The 27,053-nt window shown below is 38.4% G+C and overlaps 1 long non-coding RNA gene across 1 annotated transcript in view; it reads right to left on the bottom strand.

Annotated features, from left to right (window-relative positions):
* Positions 1-3,183: 3,183 nt before the first annotated feature.
* LOC115515928 overlaps positions 3,184-27,053 on the bottom strand; it is a 71,592-nt gene continuing 47,722 nt past the window's right edge. Inside the window, exon 4 of the long non-coding RNA XR_004343786.1 lies at positions 3,184-3,233. This is a non-coding gene — a long non-coding RNA (uncharacterized LOC115515928). The remainder of the gene's footprint in view (positions 3,234-27,053) is intronic.

Here is a 27,053-nt window from a genome sequence, read left to right as displayed (position 1 = left end):
TAAAGATGCTCACACTACAGTTGTTGAGATGAAATTCACACGCATGAAACAAGTATGAGCAACACCAACACTATATAATTAGAGACTGTTGGATTCCGAGAAAAGAGAAATAGACTCCCTTTGGCTATACTTTTTCAGAGACTCACAGTATGAGTGGTGAATAAGGTCAGATCAAGCCCATGCATGCAGTCATTCAACCAATCTAAGTGGGCCAGATGACAAGCTTGTTAGGGCTGAGGGCTGGCAGGACAGATCAGAAGATAGTATTGTAAGTACAATGATAAAATGTGTACTTTGGGGAGTTATTTGGGTGCTATTAATACTTTTTAGTAGGAAGTTCAATTATTGTATTTTATTGAATCTAAGATGTTATGAATTGTAAAATTTGCCATTGTTTTATTCAGCATTAGGAAAGAAAAAACCCTTCCAGTTAGGCAATGCAATACCTTCAATGTCTCACAAATCCCAATTGCAGAGGTATTGTAATGTGAAATAAACATTCATTTAAGAACTGATGAAATGGGGCTGTAAGAGACATGATTGGGCTTAATCCTTTCCTCTGGCTGTCTTTTGCTTTTAGAGGACAGACAGAGGAGTGCCCACTTTTCCCCTTCTATAGTACTTAGTCCTGTCAGTCTCTGCATTTCCTAAGGGGAGAAGAAAAATGATAACAAGGCCTTTGGTTTCTAGCACTTACTCCAATAGAACTAGCTCAGTAGTGTAATGAGGCCAGTAATAGTATCTGAAGTAGTAGCTAATATTGATCAGACGCTTATTATAAATTCAGCACTGGGTTAATTGCTTTTTACCCATTACTTAATTTAATACTTAATCTGTGGAATAAAAGTATTAGTGTATCCATTTTACTGATAAGTAAACTGAGATTTAAAGAGTGTAGTCAATTTACCTGAGGTCACACAGCTGGTAACTACCTGAGCTGAGACTGGGATGCAGATCTGTCTACCTCCCAAGTTTATGTTTTTACTCACTATGCCAGTAGGTGATTTGATAAGACCCGATCTCCTGTGAAGGAAGAAGACATTTCATTGCAGTCAGCATTTACCAGTAACATCTGTTCTTAGGGATCGTTCAGAAAGCAAAAACGGTCATACCAGATAAAGAGAAGACTGAGTGACCCACCTTAAATTATGACTATATCTCTGATGTCACTCTTGCATAACCAGTCTTTACACAGTCTTTGCGAATTATACTGCTGGATAATGAATTTTAAATTGCACGTCTAAGTAGACTAAGAACTCTATAGTTAGTGGGTTATATTTAAGTGACCACAGAATAGATAAGGTGCACAATTAAAGAGTACATTTCTTCCAAACCCTTAATTTGTGTTAGGATACTCAATTACCACCCTCTGTGTGCAGGCATGAATTTTGATCTAGTAGCAATGAGGTCAGGCCCAGAAGTCTGCAGATTCAGAATTATTTATCAACAAGCATTACTTAACCCACGTTTGACACAACTGTTTACGTTCACAGGCAATTTGGGGTGTCTGAATTTAGAACAGGTTAGCTAAACCTTGATAAACCTGAGGTAATAGAATTTTGGGACAGAAGTGTCAGTTTGCTAGCATCTTTTTTTTTTAAGTTTTTTTTTTTTTTAACATTTATTTATTTTTGAAAGACAGAGAGAGCATGAGCAGGTAAGGCGGGGAGAGAGAATGAGAGGGAGACACAGAATCCTAAGCAGGTTCCAGGCTCTGAGTTGTCGGCACACAGCCCAATGTGGGACTTGAACCCACAAACCGTGAGATCATGACCTGAGCCAAAGTCAGGTGCTTAACTGACTGAGCCACCCAGATGCCTCAGTTTGGTAGCATCTTAATGAGGTTAGTCCAATCACCCTATAAACTAGACCAGTGATTCTCAAACTTTTGGGTCTCAGGACCCCTTTACACTCTTAAAAAATATTGAGGATCCCAAGGAGCTTTTGTTTATGTGGGTTTTATCTACGACTATTTCCCATATTAGCAATTAAAGTGGGGAAATTTAAAAAGCATTTATTAATTCATTTGAAATAATAATGCAATTACATGAGCTAAAATGATACCAGATAAGATACTTTCTAATGACCAATATTCTTTAAGAGTTTTTGTCAAAATTTTTTTATTATGGTAAAATATAAATGACATAAAATTGACCATTTTAGCCACTTTTAAGTGTACAGTTCACTGATATGAAATGTATTCACATTGTTATGAACCATTCATTTATCTCTAGAACATTCTCATCTTCCCAAACTGAAATTCATACTCATTAAACAATAGTAACTGCCCTTCATCTTCTTTCCTCAAGTCTCTGGCAACCACCATTCTACTTTCTGTTTCTATAAATTTGAGTATTTCTAGCTACCTCGTAAGTGGTATGTTATACCTATAAGAAGAATCATGTAATATTTGTCTTTTTGTGACTGGCTTATTTCACTTAGCACAGTGTCTTCAGGGTTTACCCATGTTATAGCATGTGTCACAACTTCATTCTTTTAAAAAGCTGAATAATATTCCATTGCCTATGTATATACCACATTTTAAAAAATCCATTTATCTTTTGACAGATATTTGAGTTGCTTCCACCTTTGGGCTATTGTGAAGAATGCTGCTATGAACATTAATAAACAAATATCTGCTCATGTCTCTGCTTCCAATTCTTTTGGATATTTATCCAGAAGTGGAATTGTTGGATTATATGTTAAACTCAAAATATGTTTAATATTTTGAGGAACTGTCATATAGTTTTCTTGGGCCAACGTTTTTTATCACTACCTATTTTTTGCTAGAAACAAATTGTTGTTTGTTTAAAAATTTTTTTATTTGAGTATAGTTGACACTAAAACTTTTAAAACACATCATTAATAATATTGAAATATTTTTTATTTTTCTTGGATTTTGTTCAATAACAAAACATTTGATGAGTAGCTCATGGATTTGATATATGATGTAAAGAATTATGAGTTCTTTGGATGATAGCTTTCTCATAGACCTACCTTTCAAGAAGCTGTGAAACCAAAGCAGAAAATGAAACTTAAAGTCTACTAGCAAAAGAATAAAAATAAGAGAGAAAAAATAATGTTTACTGGGCACTGAGTATGCTCCAGGCATTGTTCTAAGTATTGGGGATATAGCATTAAACATAATAGAGTCCTTGCCCCCAAAGGTGAGCTATAGCTTACCATAAAAGTTCTGAAATGGTGATCTTCAAGTGGTCTGAGGGCTTTCTCGTCTGTCAGAAAAATCAACAGTTCATTACTATTATTATTTTTTTTTTGAGAAAGAGAGAGAGAGAGAGCAAGGGAGGGGCAGAGAGAAAGGGATAGAGAATTCCAAGCAGGCTTAGTGCTGTCAGAGCAGAGACCAAAGCGGGGCTCAATCCCATGACTGTGAGAGCGTGACCTGAACTGAAATCAAGAGTCAGATGCCTAACTGACTGAGCCACCGAGGCACCCCAACAGTTCATTATTATGCCAGTGTCTATCCTTTGCCACTGGTGCAGTGGCGGACAACCTTGAGAGATAGTTCCAGTAGTCTGTATCCCTGTCCTCTCAAGAATTGAGATAAATGATCTTTATCTGGTAATTGTGGTTGAAGGTGTTAAAATTATCTAGATATTTCCTCCCCCCCCCAGCCTATTCTTCTTTTATTAGCCTTCCTTTCCTCTAAAATTACCACCTGCAGGGGCGCCTGGGTGGCGCAGTCGGTTAAGCGTCCGACTTCAGCCAGGTCACGATCTCGCGGTCCGTGAGTTCGAGCCCCGCGTCGGGCTCTGGGCTGATGGCTCAGAGCCTGGAGCCTGTTTCCGATTCTGTGTCTCCCTCTCTCTCTGCTCCTCCCCTGTTCATGCTCTGTCTCTCTCTGTCCCAAAAATAAGTAAACGTTGAAAAAAAAAATTAAAATTACCACCTGCTAATATGCAGCTGCATATTTGAGTGTGATGAGTTTTTTTGGTGCAAATATGCTCCAGTAATCACCTATGTCAACATATCCCAGTTCACAACAGATTTGCCACAGGAGAACTTTAAATTAAAAAATAACAAGATTCATTTACGTTTTTTTTTAAGTTCAAAGTCAGCAGGATTTGTATGAATTATAGGAAGTGAAAAACAATAAATATGAAAACTATGACTTCTGATTTGTTATTCTTCTGAACAGGTAAGGACACAGATCCAAACACTCAATGGATTCTATGCTATGAAAGTTATCATTATAAAACAGTGAAACACTCCTTTAACTGTGACAGTTTATACATTCCAGTGAAATTCGGTTTTAAACCTGAACACAGGGAATACACTGGAATAACACAAAAACTTCCTAAGGATTAAAAGTACACATAAAAAATCCATGAAAGAAGCCCTTGATTACTTATTGTTTCTTCTGCAAGACACACTAATGTTACATACAAGAAGAAGAAGAAGAAGAAGAAGAGAAAGAAGAAAAAGAAGATAGCATTGGTAGTAATAAACAGTGCAAATCATACTTCAGGAAAAACAAAGAGTAGTATGATATTAGAATGAAGGCAAAGAATACTACAGAAAAAATTTTGAAATACATTCTATAGTAAGATTCATGACTGACAGTATAGAGTGTGAGCATGTCATAGGCTATTGTTAGAGACTGCATTTCACTTGTTTTCATGTCTCTCTTGATACAGAGGATGATTCCAAGTTTCTGATATGGTCTGTTTTGGTTATTCAGCTCTAGCCTGTAACTGATGGCAATTCTGCTGGCTATAACATCCACCAGCGTAAAAGGAGAAGCCATTTTCACAGAAAAGAGTGAAAAAGCAGTTCAAGCAATTTCATGTTAGGATCAACTATGACTTAACTATAAGAGACTCTTAAATACTGAAAACAAACTGAAGGTTGATGGGGGGTGGGGGAGAGGGGAAAGTGAGTGATGGTCATTGAGGAGGGTACCTGTTGGGATGAGAAACAAACAAACAAACAAAGAACGAATTGTGCCTTAAAAAAAACCATGTGAGTTGGGTCTGGGTGTCAGAGCATTCATTCATTCATTGTTTCAATATTTATTGGGTGCTGGAATGGGCCAGGCACTGTGGTAGGCACTGGGTATATAGGGTGAGCAAAATAAACTGTCCTTAGATTTGTTTCTTGATGTTCCAATTTTATTAATTCCATAATTATACTGGTTTGGTTCTTGTGCCAGTTATTAAATATTGTCTCTTACCTCCACACCCACTCCTCTTATTTCAGATGCCAGAGCTGGGACCATGCATACCACATTTCTGCTTTGCCAGTTTCTCTCTGTTAGGGACTTTTTTTTTCAAGTTTATTTATTTTGAGAGAGACAGAGAGAGAGAGAGAGCGCCACGGAAGCAGGGGTGGGGCAGACACAGAGGGAGAGAGAGAATCCCAAGCAAGCTCCACACTGTCAGCATACAGCCAGATTCCCCCCCCCCCGCCCCACCAAATCTTCTAAGTTTTAATTATTCCAACCTCTTCTCTTTGTTCCCCACCCCTGGGGTGAAACTCCCTTTTGCAATGAATCTGTATCTCTATATCTACATCTATATTTATATCTAATATATATGTCTCTTGTATCTGATCTTTCTGTTTTTCTTTTTTGATTCTTCAGTAACTAGATAACAATTCTTTAACTCCTTTGGTTAAAATAACTAATGGTTTCTGGCTCCTGATTGAACACTGGTTAACACAGTCTTAATTTGTTTTGTAATTCTCTTTTACAGATCTCATTTGTTTTCATTTTATAATAAGTTCTTATCTTATCATAAACATGCCAGCACAGAGAACTCTTGCATTTTTTCTGTTCTTTATGTTTCCAGACCACATATGGTATGCCATGTTCCTTTCCTTATTACTGTTTTCTTTGCTGAGTATATGTGCATAGTTGCTTTGTGTTTTCTTTTATCTTGCCTTGTTCATACTTAATATTTTTCATAAATTTTCTTTTCATCTTGCTCATCCATACCCTGGACAATTCTTTTCTAGACATGTTTTACTTTGATGCAGTGTGGGTAAATCTCCCTTGGCATCCTTTCTATCTAACAAGTGTTTGTCTTTTCCTATACCTACAGTTTGAGGATTCATAGCAAGAACAGATTTATTAAGATCCACGAAATGAGAAATGAATGCACCATATTTCCTTGTTATACAATCTCAGTAGTTATTATGTAATGAAGTCTCTCTCTGCTGGACTATGACCTTTCCTGATTTCAGAAGTCTCTCCATAAATATGAATCATGTTTTTATTTTTATTTTATTTTATTTATTTTATTTTAATTTTTAATGTTTATTCATTTATGAGAGATGGAGAGAGACAGAGCATGAGCGGGGAAGGGGCAGAGAGAGGGAGACACAGAATCTGAAACAGGCTCCAGGCTCTGAGCTATCAGCACAGAGCCTGATGCGGGGCTCAAACTCACGAACTGCGAGATCCTGACCTGAGCCAAAGTCAGATGCTCAACTGACTGAGCCACCCAGGTGCCCCCATGTTTTTATTTTAAAATGAAAAGTTAAGGGCAACTTGTATTAGGTGTATAACTAAGTACTGTTTATGAAGTTACTTTATCTTTTAGGTTACAAAAATAATGTACCTTCAAGATTAAAGAAAAAAAATGCATCATACAACTTTAGTATCCTTGCTACTACTAATTGGTCCAGGACCTAAAATTGGACTCTAGTCAGATATCTATGATATATATAATCTTTTGTAAAAGCTCTGCCCAACAAAGACCTCCAATATTGCATAGTGAATGCCCAAAACAATCAGATAGTCTTTTTGAGAGCATTTGAAGTTGACATCCAAAAGAAATAATTTGGTAGTTGTGGGAATAGCAGAAATAGAGTTAAACAGTATTCAAATCTCCTTAAAAGTGGAGTACCAGAATTGGAATTGAGAGGTTAATGTTGTGCTGATGATGAGAATACAAGTTAATGTCTTATATGTTAAGACATTCTGGTTCTGGAACTGTTTGCTATTCCTACAAGCCATGTTGTTATCTCTCGGTAAACCACAATTACTTAACATGGCTTGAAACTTAAAAGAGTGTTAACTTTTAACTTGTTTCTGGTTGTTTACTATTACATGTAAACAGCCTTATGTACATAGTTGTAATCTTCTGTTGAATTATTTCCATAGCATAAACTGTCAGAAGTGGCCTTAATTATTTCAAGAAATAAATATTATGATTTTTTGCTACCTATGTTGCCATATTACTTTTCAGAAGAATTGTAGGAGTTTGTCAGCAAGATTTGAATATAGATTTTACTACAGTCTTGTGCATTTTTTTAAGTTTTTTTAGTTTTATGGGTATATAATTGTACATCAAAACCTTCTTAGTTTGTATTTATTTGATTTATAAATATTGTCAAGAAATTTTTTGATAAACTTTATGCAGATCACAAGTCCACATGCTCAATGGACCAGCAGGCAAAACTTCAAAGCTTCTAGTTAATGATATTTGAGTCAGCAATGTGTAAATCTTAGATTGAGTTCTATTATTTGTGCACTTGAAAACAAAGATCTGATTAAACGTAAACCACAGTATAAGATTGACAGGCTTCTGCTTGGACTAGACATGATCTCATCAGTGCTTCAACAAAAGACTACTCTTAATTGCATTAATTTTGATGGAAGGATTAGCTTTTATTCTCTTTTATTTTGGTCTTAACTAGCAGAAATAATCAGAATTAAATGATTGATCTCAGAAATCTTTTGCTCCTAGACCAATTTTCCACTTGAACCCATCTATAATTGCCAAGATAACACTTTTGCATGCTTCCACTATTATACCACTATCATTTTTAATAGGATGTTTTCAAATTTTATGGTGGTCCTAAAAAGGAAAAGTCTTCCAATTTTGTTTTGAGGGCTTTGATAGCTAGGAACTTCTAGCATGGCAAGGCAAGAAAGCCCCAGTTAACATTTGTTCTTGATCTACTCTGTAGTTTTAAGATTATCTGTACTGAAGTGGAGAAGGTAATGTGGAAGAATTCAGTCAAAATGGTGAACTGAATACAATCTTTTTTGCCCCACTTCATACACACAAATGCTGGATTAAAAAAATAATACTAACTTAAGGAATATATACCCAAGCTCAAAAGCAGGAAAGAAAATTCTCTGGAAACCTATAGAGACATAGCAGGTAAAAGGAGCTGAAGCCTTGTTGTCCACTGGAGGAAACAAACTGACCTATGCCTTTGAGTTGGGCAAATCTAGGTATGGGACCTGAGGGAGCTGTGAAATTACTACGCTGTCCTCAAGTGGGGATCAGGAAGCCCGAAGGCCAAGAGTTGTTGCAAATGTGAGCCAATTTGCCGTGGATGGAAATAGAACAACGTGCAAGTGAAGGAGACCTCAGGGACTACTCAGAGTGGGAGTTACCCTAAACGTGGACTATCCACAGGGCACCTGGGTGGCTCAGTTGGTTGAGCGTCCTACCTCGGCTCAGATCATGATCTCATGGTCTGTGGGTTCAAGCCATGCATTGGGTTCTGTGCTGACAGCTCAGAGCCTGGAACCTGCTTCAGATTCTGTGTCTCCCTCTCTCTCTGCTCCTCCCCTGCTCACAATCTGTCTCTGTCTGTGTCTCTCTCTCTCAAAAATAAACATTAAAAAAAAGTTTTTTTTTTAAATGTGGACTTCCCAAAGCCAAGAAACAAATATAAAAATATATGAAACCCATAGAGTTCAGAAATGAGTAACAATGAAACCATCTCATACAGAGGCTCCCATCACCCTGCTGCTCACAGGACAACATATAATTCTAGCTGAAGGGAAACTCTCAGATAAAAAGTATAAAATCCATTAAGAGTACATTGATGTGGGGTGCCTGGGTGGCTCAGTTGGTAAGCGTCTGACTCTTGAATTTGGCCCAGGTCATGATCTTGCGGTCCATAAGATCAAGCTCCACGTCAGCCTCTATGCTGATTCCCTCTCCCTTTCTCTCTGCCCCTCCCCTGCTTGCACTCTCTCTCAAAATAAATAAATAAACTTAAAAAAAAAGAATACATTTATGTTTGAACTACATTTTTAAAAAATTAACATCTAAATACCTCCTAGTGAAATGGTAGAATATCAATGAAAAAGTCTTCTAAAACAGAAGACTGACAAGAGAGGAAAACAATCAGGTTCCTTATCAGCAAAACAAATCCCAGAAAACAGAGATAATACCTTCAATGTATTGAGGCTTCATTATGATTGTGTGAATGTATACTTTCATTTTCAATAGTTGTCAAAATAAAACTCTATACCATGATTAATTATCATTGAAGAGTAAGAGCAAAAGACTTTTTCATATGTACAAATACTAAGAGAGCTTGTTATCCATAGGTGCTTGATGAAAAAACCACCAGAGAATGTACTTTAGCAAGAAGAATGTATCCAGAAGCAGGAGTGGACCTGGACAACCATAACTGACTTTAGAAAAAAAAAAAAAAATCACAGCTGAATTTTAAAAAGTGTGTAACTTTCAATTTGGCCTTGGGAAATACATTTCTATTCAATGTCATATATAATGTTGATAGACAAATTCTTGTCTCTGCAAAGTTTTCCAGGAGACACTGATGTTATAACTGTCATGAGATGGATCAAAAACATTTGGTTTTCTTAACATAATGCCCAGACTTGTACCACAAGTATCACAAACTCTTCAAAATGAAAATTACACATTCACACAATCATAATTAAGCCTATGGCTGGGGGCTGAGTAAAAAGAAGGGTCAGCTTTTAATTTGGACTTAACTGTTATAAATTCCAGTAAGTGTTAACACCTAAAGTGAGATGGAATTCCTAGGATTAATCAAGAATAAATTACCTGAATCCATAAACATCCTAAACTTAGTCTGATGTGAGTCTATCCTCATTACCTTTGACTTTTTTGTAACCTTTCAGCCTCTTTCTTGAATTAAAGGGTTTAAAGAAGACTACAATCTTATTACTGCAAACCTGTATTTCTGTGGTTTGTAATGGGCATATTAGCAGTTCTGAGGTCGACCTCAACTTTTCAATACCTTACCATTTGATATCTCATTTTGAACATGTTATTTTCTACTTGCTCCTGCCATTAGCATTTTTCTTTGTATGAGGTCAGGTGAGTTACTTCAAGGTGAAAACAGTTGCTCAAATAAATTTAGCACAGAGCCTTTGCTCAAATAGTTTACTGAATTTTAGTTGACTTAAGAAACATAGTGTCCTATTTCTCTGATGCTGCAGTTTTTAACATATTCCAGGATGTTGATGAGGAAGTAAGTTGATGAGTGTAAGACATGGTCCCTAACTGTGTGGAATATACAATCTGTTGGGGAGATGAGGCATGGGAAACAGGATAGGGCCAGTTTATAGGTGTCTCTACTGACAGATTTGAGTAGTTTGGATTTGATCTGACAGGGAATAGAGATATGTTGACTTTCCAGAGTAAGCAAGTGAGATGCCCAAAATGATGTTTCAGAATAATATAAGCAGAAATCCAAACATTGTCTAATAATCTTCACAATTACAGCCAATTCTGTATGATCCATATCAGGCTTATTTGCCTATCGTGAGAATTAATTTCAGCAGATATTTAGACTAAAAACTGGAATTAGCCTGTCATTCAGCAGGATTGTGGACTGCCTTCCTCACCATCTGTTAACATGCTCTTTGGAATGCAAATTTTAACATTTGCCTATACAAAACATAATTAGAAAGATAACACTGCTGTCAAAATCATAAAACCCAACATAATTATTTCCTCTATCATCATCCTTTTTGGCTGAACTCTGCATATTTTTGGCATTATAAACCACTGTCTTTAATGGCTTCTTTATGATACAACACCATCCTGTGTTTCTTCTTAAATTATAAAAATAATACAAGGAAAATATCATTGTGATCAGGTTGTGGGGAAGGACTTCTTAAACAAGACATAAAGTGCAATTCACAAAGCAAAACATCAGCATTATGTATGGCTGCATATGTTATCCCCTGCACAACTCCAGGGTGGGCCATTCACATAGATCCTGATGTGAATACCTCCCCCAGAGTGTGTAATGTGGTGGCCTGGTGAAAAATGGATGGATTTCACAAAAGACACTATAAACGAACTTAAGAAGGAGGACAGAATAGAGAAGATATTTTCAGTGTCTAAAGCCAACTAAGAATATCTAGAAAAACATACCTAATCATAATATAATGCAAGCCACAATGTGAGTCACATATGTAATTTTAAATTTTCGGGGCGCCTGGGTGGCGCAGTCGGTTAAGCGTCCGACTTCAGCCAGGTCACGATCTCGCGGTCCGGGAGTTCAAGCCCCGCGTCGGGCTCTGGGCTGATGGCTCAGAGCCTGGAGCCTGTTTCCGATTCTGTGTCTCCCTCTCTCTCTGCCCCTCCCCCGTTCATGCTCTGTCTCTCTCTGTCCCAAAAATAAATAAACGTTGAAAAAAAAAAAATTAAATTTTCTAGTAGCCACATTATAAAAAGCAAAAATATACAGGTGAAATTAATTTTAACAATAATTTTATTTAACACAATACATCTAAAATATTATTTTAACATAAAGTCAATATACAATTATTGAGATATTTTACATTGTTTTGGTATTGAATCTTTGAAATTTGGTGTGCATTTTACACTTACAGTGCATGTCAATTTGGACTAGCCATACTTCATGGACCCAGTAGCTCATGTCTGAATAGTTAATGATTAGTGGCTAGTAGTTACTATTTTGGACTGCACAGCTCTGGAATATAAACAATACTCCTGGAAATCAACAAATAAAAGGAAACTTAGAAAAAAATGGGGAAAAGATACAATCAAACAGTTTATTGAAGGAGAAACTTGAAATCTTAAGAGATATTCAAACTCCTTAGGAAAAATTAATCAAGAAGATACAACTTTATATATAACAATTTTGCAAAAATTGGATATTACCAACTATTGGCAAAAAGTGTAGAAATGGGAGTTCTTGTGATCTGCTGGTAGAAATGTAAGCTGTTGCAGACATTTCTAAAGAGGAATTTGGCTTTCTTGTACTTAGAGCAACATGATGTGGTAAGTGAAAAAATAACACAATGAGTTCTACAGCAAATGCCACTTATTTACATTCAAACACACAAACTCCACAAACCCCACATATTTTACAGGAATATATGCATATTTATGGACACATAATTACAGTGGGTGTTGGGGGTAGAGGGAGAAAATGGGATGAGGAATAAAAATGGAAAAATGTAATACCGCTCATGGTGAAAAGTTCATAATGCAAAGTTCTCATTCTAAATTCCCAAAACCTCTTCTACTGATTCTTTTTTTTTGGGGGGGGAGGGGGTTTTCTTTCTTTTCTTTTTTTTCCTTTCACATTTTAGAGGGAAATCTTCACAATTTCTGCTCACCATTTTACATATCTCTCTGTAAGAAAGCTCCATCTGACTTAAATTGTCTTCTCTATGCCAAATCCTCCTACGTCTGTATCTCCAACCAAGTCCTCTTGGACTACCTAGTTTTCTTACTTCCTAGTGCACATTTTCCAAACTCAACACCATGAGCATTCTCTTCCTCTCCATCCTAGGTACTGCTCTCTTTCTAAGCTTTCTTACATCTACCACCATCATTCCTCCAGTCTCAAGAGGAGCATTTATGGTCTTCTTTGACTCTTTCCTCTCCTTGTCCATAGCATCTAGGTAGTTATTGAGACTTCTTGTTTTTACTGTGAACATCATTGCTATCTTATTCTCAGTGCCATGCTCTAAACCTAAAAAACTCACTCTCTGCCTTTAGTTTTTTGTTCTTGTTTTTATAAAAATACTTTATTTTTTTAATGTTTATTTATTTTTGAGAGAGTGCAAGTGGGGGTGGGGCAAAGAGAGGGGGACAGAGGACCTGAAGCAGGCTCTTTGCTGACAGCAGTGAGCCCAATGTGGGGCTTGAACTCATGAACTGCAAGATCATGACCTCAGCTGAAGTTGGATGCCTAACTGACTGAGCCACTCAGGTGCCCCAAAAGACTTTATTTTTTAAGAGCAGTTTTAGGTTCACAGCAAAATTGAAGGGAAGGTATAGAGATTTCCCATATGCTCCCTGCCTCCACATATGCATAGCCTCCTCCATTAGCAACATCCCCAACCAGGGTGATACATTTGTTACAACTGAAGAACCCACACTGACACATCATAATTACTCAAAGTTCATAGCTTACAATAGGGTTCACTCTTGGTGGTGTACATTCTAGAGGTCTGGATAAATGTATAATGACATGTATCCATCATTATAGTATCATGTAGAGTATTGTCACTGCTTTAAGAATCCTCTGTGCTCTACCTGTTCACCCTCCACACTCACCTTTAGGTTTTCATTCCTCTAGTCCATTTGCAAATTGCCAAATCTCCCTATAGCACTGTGTTCATCATATTGCTACCTTCCTCTAAGCTGCTAATGGTGCCAATAGTGAGATTTCATTGTCTTTTGCCTGCTCAGCACTTATTTCTCCTTCACACCTCAATTCCTTTTGGGGGAATTATCTCTTGTCAGTCTGGAAAAACTACTAATCCAGTACTCAGCTTCTTCAGCAATGAGAAGGACCCAAGCTAGGTCTTTGAAACTCTCTATCCATCTATTTGAATCCTTAGCAGTGTAATAAAGAGATCAAATATGATTGGATATTCATTCACCCTAGCCATTCTTCTGGTTCCTGCTTTTTGGTCCTCAGAGGTCACTTTGCTTTCTAATATTTCCAGACCTGGTTCTCCAGCCTTCTGGGGCTTCTGATATTTATCCTATAAACTCTTCTCTTGAAGTTTGCCATAGTTAGTTTCTGATGCTTGCAAGCAGAGCCTGACTGATACCTTCTCTGCTGTACAAAGAACAAACTTCTTTCCTGGTTTCAGATCCTCTACGATCTAAACCCAGCCTTATTTTCTTTTATTCACCAAAGTCACAGCCAGGTCAGTAACTCCCCAACTCTGGAAAATGGCATGTTAGTTTTGCTTCTGTGCTTTATAAAACCCTGGAATGATCTACTCTCTTCTGTGCATTTATACCTATTTACTGATTCTTCAAGGTTCTGTTCAGGATTTCTTTTCTCTATGAAAACAAGCATTATGCTCTATATTGTCTTCCACTATCTTTGCAATCTGTTAGTACTTAGTGTCTGTTAATAATTTTCTGGTTGGAATCATATAATTTTGCAATTGTGGGAATATTTGATGATCCAATCTCCTACCCCCTCCAGATTAAACAAAAATTTTTATGGTTTATTTATTTTTGAGAGAGAGAGAAACAGAGCACGAGCAGAAGAGGGGCAGAGAGGGGCACAGAATGTAAAACAGGCTCCAAGCTCTGAGATGTCAGTGCAGAGCCCAACGTGGGGCTCAAACCCATGAACCATGAGATCATGACCTGAGCTGAAGTTGGATGGTTAATCAACTGAGCCACCAAGGCACCCCTCTCTAGATTTTTTTTGACTGAGAGCCTATGCCTGATCCATTGTTGGAAGTCTTTCTTACATGGAATGGAGATTTGTCATCCTATAACTCGTTAGTTCCTTTGGTGATTTCAGCTTGATACTCAAATAAACTAAGAATATCTTAAATATAGGTTTAGCTAGTAAGCTAGTCCTTCCATCTTTGTGTCATCTGAGAACTTGGTAAGGCTACCTTCAATGTCTTTATGTTGTTGATAAAAATATGAAAGAAAACGGGGCCAAAGACTAGTACACTCTTGGATACATATATTCTGATACATGGATATGATATTTAACTAGCTATGAATCACTTAATGATTTGCATTTCACATATTTTCCAAAATAATGTTGTAAGAGACTTCGTGAAAAGCTTTGCTGAATCAAGATGCACAAATCTGTGATATTCCCCTGAGATACTAAGATAATCTAGCTATTCTACCAAAAAGAAATGGGTTATTTTGTCTTGGTTTGTTCCTAGTGAATTCATGTCAGCTGATGATCACCACATACCTTTGTAAATGTTCCCCAACTGTTTAATAATCCATTCTACACTTTAAGGCAATTATATTTTCTCTCTTTACTAGCCTTGGGCTGTAACACCCTCACCACCTCTCTTTCCCCTTGATTTGCATTTTAGTATGCATTTGAAAATTATGAAAATGATATATGGTCATCATAAAATTATTCACATGTAACAGAAATGTACAAAGAAAGAAATAAAATCTCCCTCCCAATCAATCCTGGTGTTGACAGATTGGAATGTATACTTCTAGACATTTTTCATGTACTAACAAACATTCTTCAATAGTTTTAAAATGAGATCATACCCTACATACTGTATTGCAACTTAGTTTTTTCACCTAACAATATATCATTAACATTGTTTTGTGTGTGTCATATAGAGCGATCATATTTACTCAATGGGTGCATGGAATTCCTTTGTAAACACTGCAGAAATGCCCTCTTATACATGTGTCTCTCTTTCTCTACCTCTTTTTCTACATTTTCTCCCTTAAGACTAAAGAGGAAACTCCCTAGAGAAAAAAGGAAGGAGCCCTGCTCAGTCCCAGGGGCTCTTTTTTTTTAATAGTTTGATATGAAGACACCTTTATTTTTTTAAGTGTTTATTTTTGAGAGAGAGAGAGATTGAAAGACAGAGACAGAGGGGGGGGGGAGAGAGAGAGAGAGAGAGAGAGGTAGAATGAGTGGGGGAGGGGCAGAGAGAGAGGGAGACAAAATCCAAAGCAGGCTCCAGGCTGTCAGCACAGAGCCCAATGTGGGGCTGGAACTCATGAACTGTGTGATCATGATCTGAGTCAAAGTCAAATGATTAACTGAGCCATCCAGGCGTCCCTGTTCTAGGGGCTCTTAAGTACATAGTCATGTCGTTATCTTGACATGGAAATTTATGGTTTATGATTGCTTTCACATTTCATTTAATATTCACGCAAGTGTGTGAAGTAGGTTGACAGGTAAGTCATCCCATTTTATTAACTCTCAGAGATATTAAAATGATCTGCTTCATACCTCACAACTAGTTAGGGGAAGAATGAGATTAGAATCCAAGTCTTCTGTCTCCTACCTAGTCGGCTGCCTATTACAATGGAGACAGCTGCTTTCCACTCGCATGTGGAAGGAGAATAGGACTAACTGAAAAAACCTGTGTAGTGATTCACAGGGACCTCGGGATAATGGTTGCCAGGAATGTGCTGCATCAGCCAGTGGTGTCATGTTGAGCAGTGTTGGTTTGGGTAGTTTTTTTATATGGTGAGAAACAAAGAGAATGAAAGTCTCTCCATGTGTTTCTTAGGTTGATCAATGATTTCTGCTTATGCAGTAGAGACCAGCATAGCATGCATATGCACTTAGGTTCTTAACTGTAAGGCTGGGATTCTTAACCCTGTCTGCATGTCAGAATTGCTTGGAGAGCTTTAAAAACCATCCTGTGGACCTCAAACCCCAGGAGTCTGACTCAATTGTCTGGAAGCAGGAAACTTCTCCGATGATTCTAATATGCAATCAGGGTTAAGAACCACGTAGTGGGAGGGCAACCTGAATTGTGACATTGTAGTTAAGCTTTACTAGGCTTCTGGGAAGAAACATTTCCCCCTTTCTCTGCAAGTTTGCCCCATCAGAAGGGTTTCCAACTCCTTGAATTTTTAGACATCCTCCCAGCATGCATAGGACTACATACATAGATGTTTGTTGATCAGCTAGCCTGACAGGTAGAAGAAGGTTTAGCAGTCAGCAAAAAATGAGACAGGAAACAAACAAACAAACAAACAAACAAAAACAGCATCTATTTTGGGAATGGGGGAAAAATAAAAAGGAAGTACCACAGAGTGTAAAATCAAGATTTTCTTACTAAGGGAAATTCTATAACGTATTGTGACTTCATCTTTTTTTTTATGTTTATTTACTGATTTTGAGAGAGAGAGAGAGAGAGAGAGAGAGAGAGAGAGAGAGAGAGAGAGGATCCCAACCAGGCTTTGTGCTGTCAGTGCAGAGCCCAACCCTGGCTCAATCTCAGGAACTGTGACATCATGACCTGAGCAGAAACCAAGAGTCGATGCTTAACCAACTGAGACACCCAGAAGCCCAGTGACTTGACCTTTTGAATAGATCATAGCCATTAGTGTCAGAAAGACTCAGGGAGATTGCTGTACAGTCTTTCCAGAGAAGGGGGCACTTGTCATTTCCAGGGCCTCCACAAGTCCTATTTTACTCCATATTTACCTTCAGGGCTAAAGCAGTAACTCCAGTTCATTTTCTGCTTATAGTTCTGGGGTCTTAGAATCTGGGCTGAAATCCATACTCTGAATTTCAGAATAGCCCTTGGCAAACACGGCCTCCATTTATTTGTTTGTTTGTTTGTTTGTTTAAAGTGTTTATTTTTGAGAGAGAGAGAGAGAGAGAGAGAGAGAGAGAGAGAGAGAATGAGTGGGGAGGAGCAGGGAGAGGGAGTCAGAGGATCCAAAGCAGACTCTGTGCTGACAGCAGAGAGCTGGATGTGGGTCTCAAACTCATGAAATGAGAGATTGTGACCTGAGCTGAAGTCTGATGCTCAACTGACTGAGCCACCCAGGCACCCCTAAACATAGCCTCCATTTAGAGGATATTTATCTTTTAACTAGGAGCCAACACCTTGAAGGGTACAGGTTGAGTGGGCTGAAGTCACTTTATACTTACAGTAACCTTTTAAGTAAGTTTGGTATTCTCTTTATCAATACCAGAAAGCATTGAGAAACTTATAGATCCTAATCACCTTGGGTGAATAGTCACTCACAGATCCCAAGAAGGGCAAGAAAATAACCTGGATTTTACTTCCATAAACCTTATAGATTTAAAAAAATCTTAAAATGTTACATGGTTTATATCTCCAAAGTAGGACTATGTATGACTACCTCCCACATTGGAAAGAAGATACCTCTGGAGTATAAAGGCACAAAACAGCAAGGAACAAAGGCACTGAATACAAATACATGGAAAAAATTAGAAAGAAACCAATAGCCCCCAAAATAAAATCAAGATAGGTAGAGAGGAGTAAAATTAAACAGGCAGTTAAATAAAGGAGAAACAATTATTTGTATTCAGACTATCATGTGGATAAATATCATAATCAAATATACTTATGGGTGGGGTAATCAGCCATCTCAGTTTTCTTGGAACTGTCCTGATTTTAGCACTGAAATTCCCTTGTATTGGGGAAACATTCAATCCTGGGCAAAATGAGAGGATTGGTCCCCTTACTTATAAGCCCATCTTCTTAGAGAACTAATGAACATAAGAAAATCTATTAGCTAGCGTCCTATCATACACTCAAATTATAATAATTGGAGGGTTTAATAAAAGGACTATTTTAAAAGGTATGGGCATATTGCAGGAAAATCACAATACAGAGTGTAATGTCCTTGGACTGATAACAGCAGGGCTCTCTGTACCTCTCCAAGGCTTAAAGTGGTGAGAAGAAGGATCTGAAGATAGATGGATCCTGGAGGTAGAGGGATATATGAAGAAGGCCACCTGACAGAAGCTGAGACATTTGATGGAGGGATACACCTGATATACAACAGTACTTTGGGGCAGGACATAAATATCCCGATGTCTCTTGCCTCCCTCCCTCTAACATCCTGCTGGTGCTTCTTACTGGCCAAACCCAACCAGAAATGAGAAGAAAGGAAGCTGTTGGTCTGCCTTCTAGCATACAGAGCAGGGTGGAAAGAGTGGAAGGTGGATCTGAAGGACAAATGGAAAGTATCTAGCATAGAAAGAAAGAAAGAATGAGTGACTATAACTGTATTTATCTCTGAAAAATAAAGGGTATAGAACAGTAGTTTTTCCCTCCAAATCAGGCTTTTGGGGAGAGAAGGGTGAAGAGAAGGAGAAACAGACTTGGCTTTGGAATTCAAACGTGCCTAAGAGTTAGAGACTTCAATGATCAATGATTTCCAATAAAACTTTTTGTGCTGATGCTAATGTGTTTTTTTCCCCTTTTCATCATTAAAAAAAACCCTGAAGTATAGTTGCCACACAATGTTACATTAGTTTGAGGTATACAATATGGTGACACCTATATATGTTGTGCTATGCTCACAAGTGTAGCCACAATCTGTCACCACACAACGTTATTACAATACCATTGACTATAGTTCCTATGATGTACCTTTCATCTCTGTGACTTATTCTTTACATAACTAAAATCCTGTACCTCCCATCCCCCTTCACCCATTTTGCCCATCCCCCTCACCCGTCTCTCTGGCAAACATCAGTTTATTCTCTGTATTTATGGGGTTTAGGTCTGTTTCTGTGTTGTTTATGTGTTTTGTTTTTTAGATTCCACATATAAGCGAAATCATATGGTATTTGTTTTTCTGGGTCTGACCTACTTCACTCAGCATGATACCCTCTAGGTTAATGGAAATGTTTTATATTTGCCTGATACTGTGGCTATTGAGTAACTGAAATCTGGCTAATGTTACTGATAATGTGAATTTTAAATTGTATTTGATTCTAGTTAATTTAAAGAGACACTCATGGCTTCTAGATACTGTATTGGATGGTGTAGGCCCATATGCAGAGGTCTTCTATGCCAATATACTGTTACACTGGAGAGAAGCCAGAATGAGCTGGGTTCTGTTGGGAACATAATAAAAAAAGATGTGACCACCAATTGTCCCATGAGCTGGACTCAGCCATTCAGACCCTCCTTACCCTTTTCTCTGTCCTTGAAATGTGGGTTCTGCTTGCCTTTCCCAGTCCCAGAGGCTGCTCCTAGAACATAGCCTTGAGATGGTAATGTTGAAAATACCTGCATGGTATACATGACTGAGCCCCATTAGGACCTCTTTATAAACTTTTAAGATTTGGAGGGTGAATGCAGGGATCCATTTGTCTTGCTACTACCCAAGACAAGCCTTGTATGTAAGTTCCTTTTGCTATTATTAAAATTACCACCTACCAACATGGAGTGGCCTGTTTCTTCCTTTGGTTTCTCCCTGACTTCTGTATACAAGGGGCAATTTCACACTTGATCTTAGCCAAAAGGCCGAGAAGCGATACAAGGGGCAATTTCAAATTATACCAGGAAAGTCCTTGAGAGGGCTGCAAACCTACAACTGGCAAGCCAGCCAGAAGACCAAAGAAACGAGCCTTGGGAAAGATTCATTTCCCGGGGAAATCCCAAGTTGGCCATTGACCTCTGTGTGGGGAAGGATGCTCATTCAAGCCTCTTAAATTTCCCTAGCTTTGGAAAAGACACATCCGTGGGGGCCAACACATCCTGAGTTGGCCATTGACCTCTATGTGGGCAAGGGTGGTCCATGTGTCAGATACTGGTAGACCACCACATGAGTACAAGGACGCCCAGGAAATGCCACCCAGTCTAGTATGCTTGTGGGAGGCACTGCACATTGCAGGCTGTGGCAAGGAAGGGATACACACGGTGGCCGCAGGGGGTTGGCCTCTACTATAAGCAGTTTGGCTGGTTACATATGCCCAGCTGGAGGCTGAAGCTCATGTCTGGAAGTTAAAAAATGAACTAAGATTAGAAAAGAACATAAAAACCGGCAGACAAGATGAGAGAGCAAGATAAAAACTTAGGGACCTTAATATGCTGTTTTGCAAAGCTAGGAGGATAGCAAATACCACAGATTAAGATCCAGGCACTTGTGACAAAGCCTAATTAGGACACTAAGAGCTAAAATCTCTTTAAAAATGATAAACATGAAAAAGAAATATGGTAATTGATGAAGAGACAGACAAAATGCCCTATGTTTTCAAAGCTCTTACTACAAAGGGAAATTTTTATTTATTTTTAAAAAATGTTTATTTATTTATTTTGAGAGAGATGGCAAGCATGAATGGGGGAGGGACAGAGCCAGAGGGAGAGAGAATCCCAAGCAGACATCACGCTCAGTGTGGAACCCCATGTGGGGCTCCATCCCACAACCATGAGATCATGACCCTAGCCGAAATCAAGAGTCAGATGCTTAACTGACTGAGCCACTCAGGTGCCCACAAAAGAAAAATTTTAAATAGCAATTACTCCCAAAACTCTTAGGAGAAAACTTGCATTCTTTCTGTCTCTTGGAGGTGTAAATTTTTTTTTTAAGTTGTAAATCTTATCGTGTCTTTAAAATGTAAATACCCCAGGAGATAGCCAAGACATTGTTTACAGTGGCTGAATTTAAAAGAAACAGAGAGGAAAAAGCTTCTTTAAAATACAGACAGCTAGAAATAATAAGAGCAACTCTGTATGCAGGAAAATAGGAAATATATAAGAAAAGTATGAAGAATGAAAATATATTTTTGTTGAGGTAAAAGAAAATAACTTTGTTCTGAAGTTAGACTTGTTTAGAGAGGAAAAAATTAGGATAAAATCTTAATAAAAAATAAAATTATAGAAGGTTTGTGAAGGGGAATCTTTAGAAAAGAATTTTATGCATTGTCAGGACTAAGACTGGAATGAATTAATTTTAAAAGTACACTGGTGTGGGGCACCTGGGTGGCTCAGTCGGTTGAGCGTCTGACTTCAGCTCAGGTCATGATCTCACGGTCCGTGAGTTCGAGCCCCGCGTTCGGCTCTGTGCTGACAGCTCAGAGCCTGGAGCCTGCTTCGGATTCTTTGTCTCCTTCTGTCTCTGCCCCTAACCCACTCACATTCTGTCTCTGTCTCTCTCAAAAATAATAAATAAACATTAAAAAAATAAAAAAAATAAATTTCTAAAAGTACACTTGTGTAAGATTAAAATTTGATTTTTCTCTGTTAAAAAGACAAAATTTTCTTAGATTGCTGGTCTGCCCTTGATAAGAAATTATAAACAAAGGTTTTTGTTTACATGCCCTCAAAACAAAGTTTCTAGTTTTTACATTTACCAGGTTTATAAAAAAAACTCTTATCGGATCTTTGACCAAGGCCATTTAAAATTTTTTTGTTATTTGCAGACAATTTTTGTTTTACTCTGACACTTCTTTTTCACATATATTCTTATGAAAGTTCTTCATCCTCTAGGAGATTCATAGAAAAAACTTTGACAGGTGGATGTTTTTGGTAAGTAAGTAAGGTCAATTTGCCCTCATATGGGAGGGACAATGATAAAGTACTCACCTAAAGCTACCTCCACAGGCCCACAATATGTCATGGGATGGTAGCTGGGGACCTCTCTGTGTGCTCCTCCGCATCGGTAAGATGAACCCATTGCACTGATAATGTAATGCTAATATAAAAGACTTACCTCTGCTGCAGGATGCCTTGCAGGCTTTGTTAGAGCATCTACCAGGGAGAGGATAGACAATGGACCCCCAGGAAATTCAAGGCCTAGGTACTGCCATAAAATTTTGGGTGTTATCTGGTCGGGTAAGACTCATATTGTCCCAAAAGCTGTGATTGCTAAGGTGCAAGCCTGTCCAACCATAAGAGGGTAAAATAAATGCAAACCTTGGTAGGGATTTGGGGGTTTTAGAGCACTTTTATTCCCCACCTGGCACAATGCTTCCATTCCTCATGCCTTTTGGTAAAGAAAGGGCACATGTGGGATTGGGGATTAAAACAACAAGTGGTCTTTGAGCAGACAAAAATACTAATGAAACAGATTAAAGCTCTGGGCATTTCCCAAGTAGGGCTAACATTTGAGTTAAATATATCTGTGAGTCCAAAAAACATGGGTAGGCACCACAGCAAAAACAACAGAATGGGAAAATACCTCTAGGATTTTGGACCCAATTATGGAAGGGGACAAATACTTGATATATCCCCACAGAGCAACAGCTCCTAGCAGTGTACATAGTGCTCCTCCAGGTAGGGCCTCTCACATAGTAGCCAATGCAGCAGCCAGTGGGCTAAACTCAAAGCAGTCTGGCTGGTGATCACTCATGAACCCTGGCCATTAACCCTTTACACTGACAGCTCAGCTATTCTAAGGGGATTAACCCTATGGCTTGGATAATAGAAAACCAAGGGATTGATGATTATGAATAAGTCTTTATGGCCTATGAATAAGCCCTTATAGACATTTGGGTTCATCTGCAAGAGTCCAAGGCAGTCCTCACTGTTTTCCATGTCTCAACTCATAAGGCATTGGCAACTGCTGGTAAGGTGATGCTTTAGCTTGGTACAAGCTTTATCTACTGATCCTTTAGTAGATACAACAGATTGAGTGCATAGAAAAAATGGACATCACAATGCTCAAATGAAAGGACATAATGCCAGGGGTGCTGGCTTGCTCTTGAAGTACAGTGAAATGGTTAGTACAATAACAACCTGTCCTGTGTATTCTAAATACCACTCAAGGCAACTGCCAAAAAGAATGTGGGTCCATATACCAGAGTTTTCAACTGGTAGGTAATTGGCAAATTCATTATACTGACACCCTTCCTCTGAATGAAGGATTTAAATATACTCTGGTTTATATGGACACTGACTCTGGCCTAACCCAAGCTTTTTCCTGCTTTGGTGCAAGCCAGGCTGACACCATTAGGAGATTAGAGAAATTAAATCCTATATACAGAGGAGAGAGGCTGGGAAGATGGTGGAGTAGAATCCTAAGTTTGTCTTGTCCTATGGATACAACTAGATAACACTCACATCAGTGTAAATAACCCAGAAAATAATCTGAAGGCTGGCAGAACAAACTCCACAACTAAGGGGAGAAGAGGCCACCTCAAGGAAGGTAGAAAGGGTGAAGACATGGTTTGGGAGAGAAATAGATCATGGCCATCCAACGTAGATAGGGAGCTGGCGGCACAGACAAGGGCAAAAATAGACTTTTACACTGGGGAGCCCACATGGGGAAGACAAATCCCCATAATATTTGGCTTTGAAAGTAAGAGAGGCTGAATTTTGTGAGTTCTTACAACCAATGGGACTTAAAGCCTGGAATATAAAAAAATCAGCAGGGAAAGCCAGGAGGGCATTAGGGGGTGGAGTCTCCAGCCTTAAAGAGACAGCACAAATTTGCAGTGGGACATGTGGCCAAAGTTGGTGAGTTACTTCACACCCTTGGGTGAGGGGGCTCTCCTCAATCTCCACTGGGATCCCACCGTCCAGCTACAAGCTGGACTTGTTAAAATACACTCTGCCTGAAGTAGAAAATACACCTTGAGAGAGAGGAGAAGATATGGGTCCTGGTTTGGCATATCCCATCCTTAGTCGATCTCCTCATGCCTGACAATACTTATATGGTATGTACAACCAAGCTAAGATTCTGAAGCTGCCAACCTCACTCTTCCCAAGGCCAAATAGACAGTTTTTCATAATGTGATTGTTTGGTCACTGTGTTTGTTCCCTATGCAGGCCTGGAGGATATTATAGCACACATAGAAACTCTTACTACATTCACTCAGCAAGCCCTGAATGAGCCAACAAAACTTGTCCCAGTAACCACTGAAATGACTCTAATGAGAAAAGCTGCCTTCCAAATAGAATGGCTTTAGACATTGTTACTGTCGCACAAGGAGGCACCTGTCCCATTCATTATCCAAACAGTATGTTATATACTCTTATCTGATGAGTCTGCTATTGTATCATCTTCATCTTAATCTTCATTAAGTCACATGAGGACACAAGTAAATGCTCTGAATGATTCAACCCCCAGCCAGGAGATTTAATAAATTGATGGTTTGGATCCTGGGGCTCTTGGTAGAGAAAGTTGTCAATGACTTTAAAAATTATAGTCTTAACCTATGTTTTCTCTTATATGTGCTTGTATTGTTGCTGTGGCATCTGCCTCCAACACAGCCAGATAGCCACCAGAAGAGCCACCTTCATGCTAATAAAAACCCTTGCTGACTGCTCACAAGAGGGGTATATATGAAATCACAAGAGCTGGTCACAAGGGTGGACTATGAAGGGGGCGCCTGGGTGGCTCAGTTGGTTGAGCCTCTGACTCTTGATTTCAGCTCAGGTAATGATCTCATGCTTCGTGGGATCAACCCCCGTGACCAGGGATTCTCTCTCTCCCTGTCTTTCTGCCCCTCCCCCACTCATAGTGCATGCATGTGCTCTCTCTCTCTCTCTCAAAATAAATAAACTTAAAATTTTTAAAAAAAGGGTGGAGTGTTGGGAAATGTGATAAAAAAAGACATGACTATTGATTGACCTGTGAGCTGGACCTGGGTGCTTAGAGGCTCCTCATTCCCTACCCTCTCCTCCCCTGTCCTTGAAATGTGTATTCTGTTTGCTTTTCCCACTCCCAGAGGCTGCTCCAAGGACATAGCCTTGAGATGGTGATATGATGTATACCTGCATGGTACATGTGACTGAGCCCAGCCAGCACCTTTTCATAAACTTTTAAGATTTGGAGGATGCCTCTAGGGATCCATTTATCTTGCTGCCACCCAAGACCAGCCTCATATGCAACTTCCCTTTGCTATTATTAAAATTGCCACCTACCAGGAATGGCCTACCAAGAATGGCCTGCTTCTTTCTTTGGTCTCTCCATGACCTCTACATGCACATGGGAGCAATTCGAATAACATCAGGAAAGCTCCCGAGAAGGCTATGAACCTACAGGTTCACACTACTTTCAACCTCATCTTAACTGCTTTGAAACACTTTACAACATTGATTATTCCTTCCTCCTTAAACTATTCTTGTATTTGGCTTTTACGATACTATACTCTCCTGATTTTCTATCTACTTCTTTGTCCATTCCTTCTCCTTCTCTTTTGTAGGTTGGTCTTCATTTGCTCCTTAAATGTTCCTCAATATGTGTGGGTACTCTGGTCTGCAAGTAACAGAAAACTCAAAGAGATTTGAAAAATAAGGAGATAGATCTCACATTATAAGAAGTCCAGAATTCAGGTGACTCAAGGATTGTGCAACTCAGCAGCTGAATTAAGTAGTCGAGGTCCCAGGTTCTTTTACGTCTTTTTTTTCTGCATCCTTATATGTCAGATTTGTTCTTGGATTAACTCCTTTCATGGTTACAAAATACTTGCTGCAATTCCAGACATAATCCTCAAAAAAGGAGAAGGCTTCTTTTCCTTTAACTCTTGTAGAAAGCTGTCCTGGAAACCTCAAGCAAACTTCTTATATCTTGTCAAGAGTTGTACATATGTCCATGTCTAAACCAATCTCTGGGAAGTTACTATGATTAGTTCAGATCAGTGGTTCTCAAGCTTTGCTGAACATTTGGATTACCTGAGAAATTTTTAAAAATCCTGATGCTCCAATACAATTAAATTGCAATCTCTAGGGATGGACATAAAAACTTATATATATATAATTTTTATGGAGATATAATTAACATAATTTACCTATTTAAAGTGAACAAATGAGTGGTTCTTAGTAGTATATTCACAGTTATCCAACCATCACCATGGTCAGTTTTAGAGCATTTTCACTTCATCTCCTGCTAAAAACCCTGTTCTCATTAGCAGTCATTTCCCATTTCTCCCTAAGCCCCCAGTCCTAGGCAACCTCTAATCTACTTTATACCTCTATAGATTAGCCTATTCTGGATATTTCATATACATGGGATCATACATTATGTAGGTTTTTGTGACTGGCTTCCTTTACATAAAAGTTTTCAAGGTTTACTCATGTTGTAGCATATATCAGTACTTCACCCCTTTTTATGATTGAATATTATTCCATTGTATGCATTGTCACATTTTATTTATCTATTCATTCAGTTAATGGATAGTTGGATTTTTTCTGCTTTTTGGTTATTATATATAATTCTGCTGTGAGCATTTGTGTATAAGTTTTCCTATGGACATATTTTTCATTTCTCTTGAGTGTATACATAGGAGCAGAATTGCTGGTTATGTGATAATTCTAATGCTTAATCTTTTGAAGAATTGCCAGACTGTTTTCTAAAATGTCTGCACTATTTTATGTTCTCACCAGCAATGTATAAATGTTCCAATTTCTCTTCATCCTCATCAATAATTATCATCTGTCTTTTTAAAATTATAGTCATTATAGTCATCCTAGTGGCCATTTTTTGAAGCAGTATTTCATTGTGGTTTTCATTTGTATTTCCATATGCAAATCGCATTTCCACATAGCTAATGATATTGAGCATCTTTTCATGTATTTGTGGACCATTATGTCTTCTTTGGAGAAATGTTTATATCATTTGCCCATTTTTAAATTGGGTTGTTTTCTTTTTATTAAGTTTTAAGAG

The sequence above is a fragment of the Lynx canadensis genome, chromosome B3 (assembly GCF_007474595.2).
Source record: "Lynx canadensis isolate LIC74 chromosome B3, mLynCan4.pri.v2, whole genome shotgun sequence".
Taxonomy (NCBI): domain Eukaryota; kingdom Metazoa; phylum Chordata; class Mammalia; order Carnivora; family Felidae; genus Lynx; species Lynx canadensis.
This window is presented reverse-complemented; position numbering and strand designations above follow the sequence as displayed.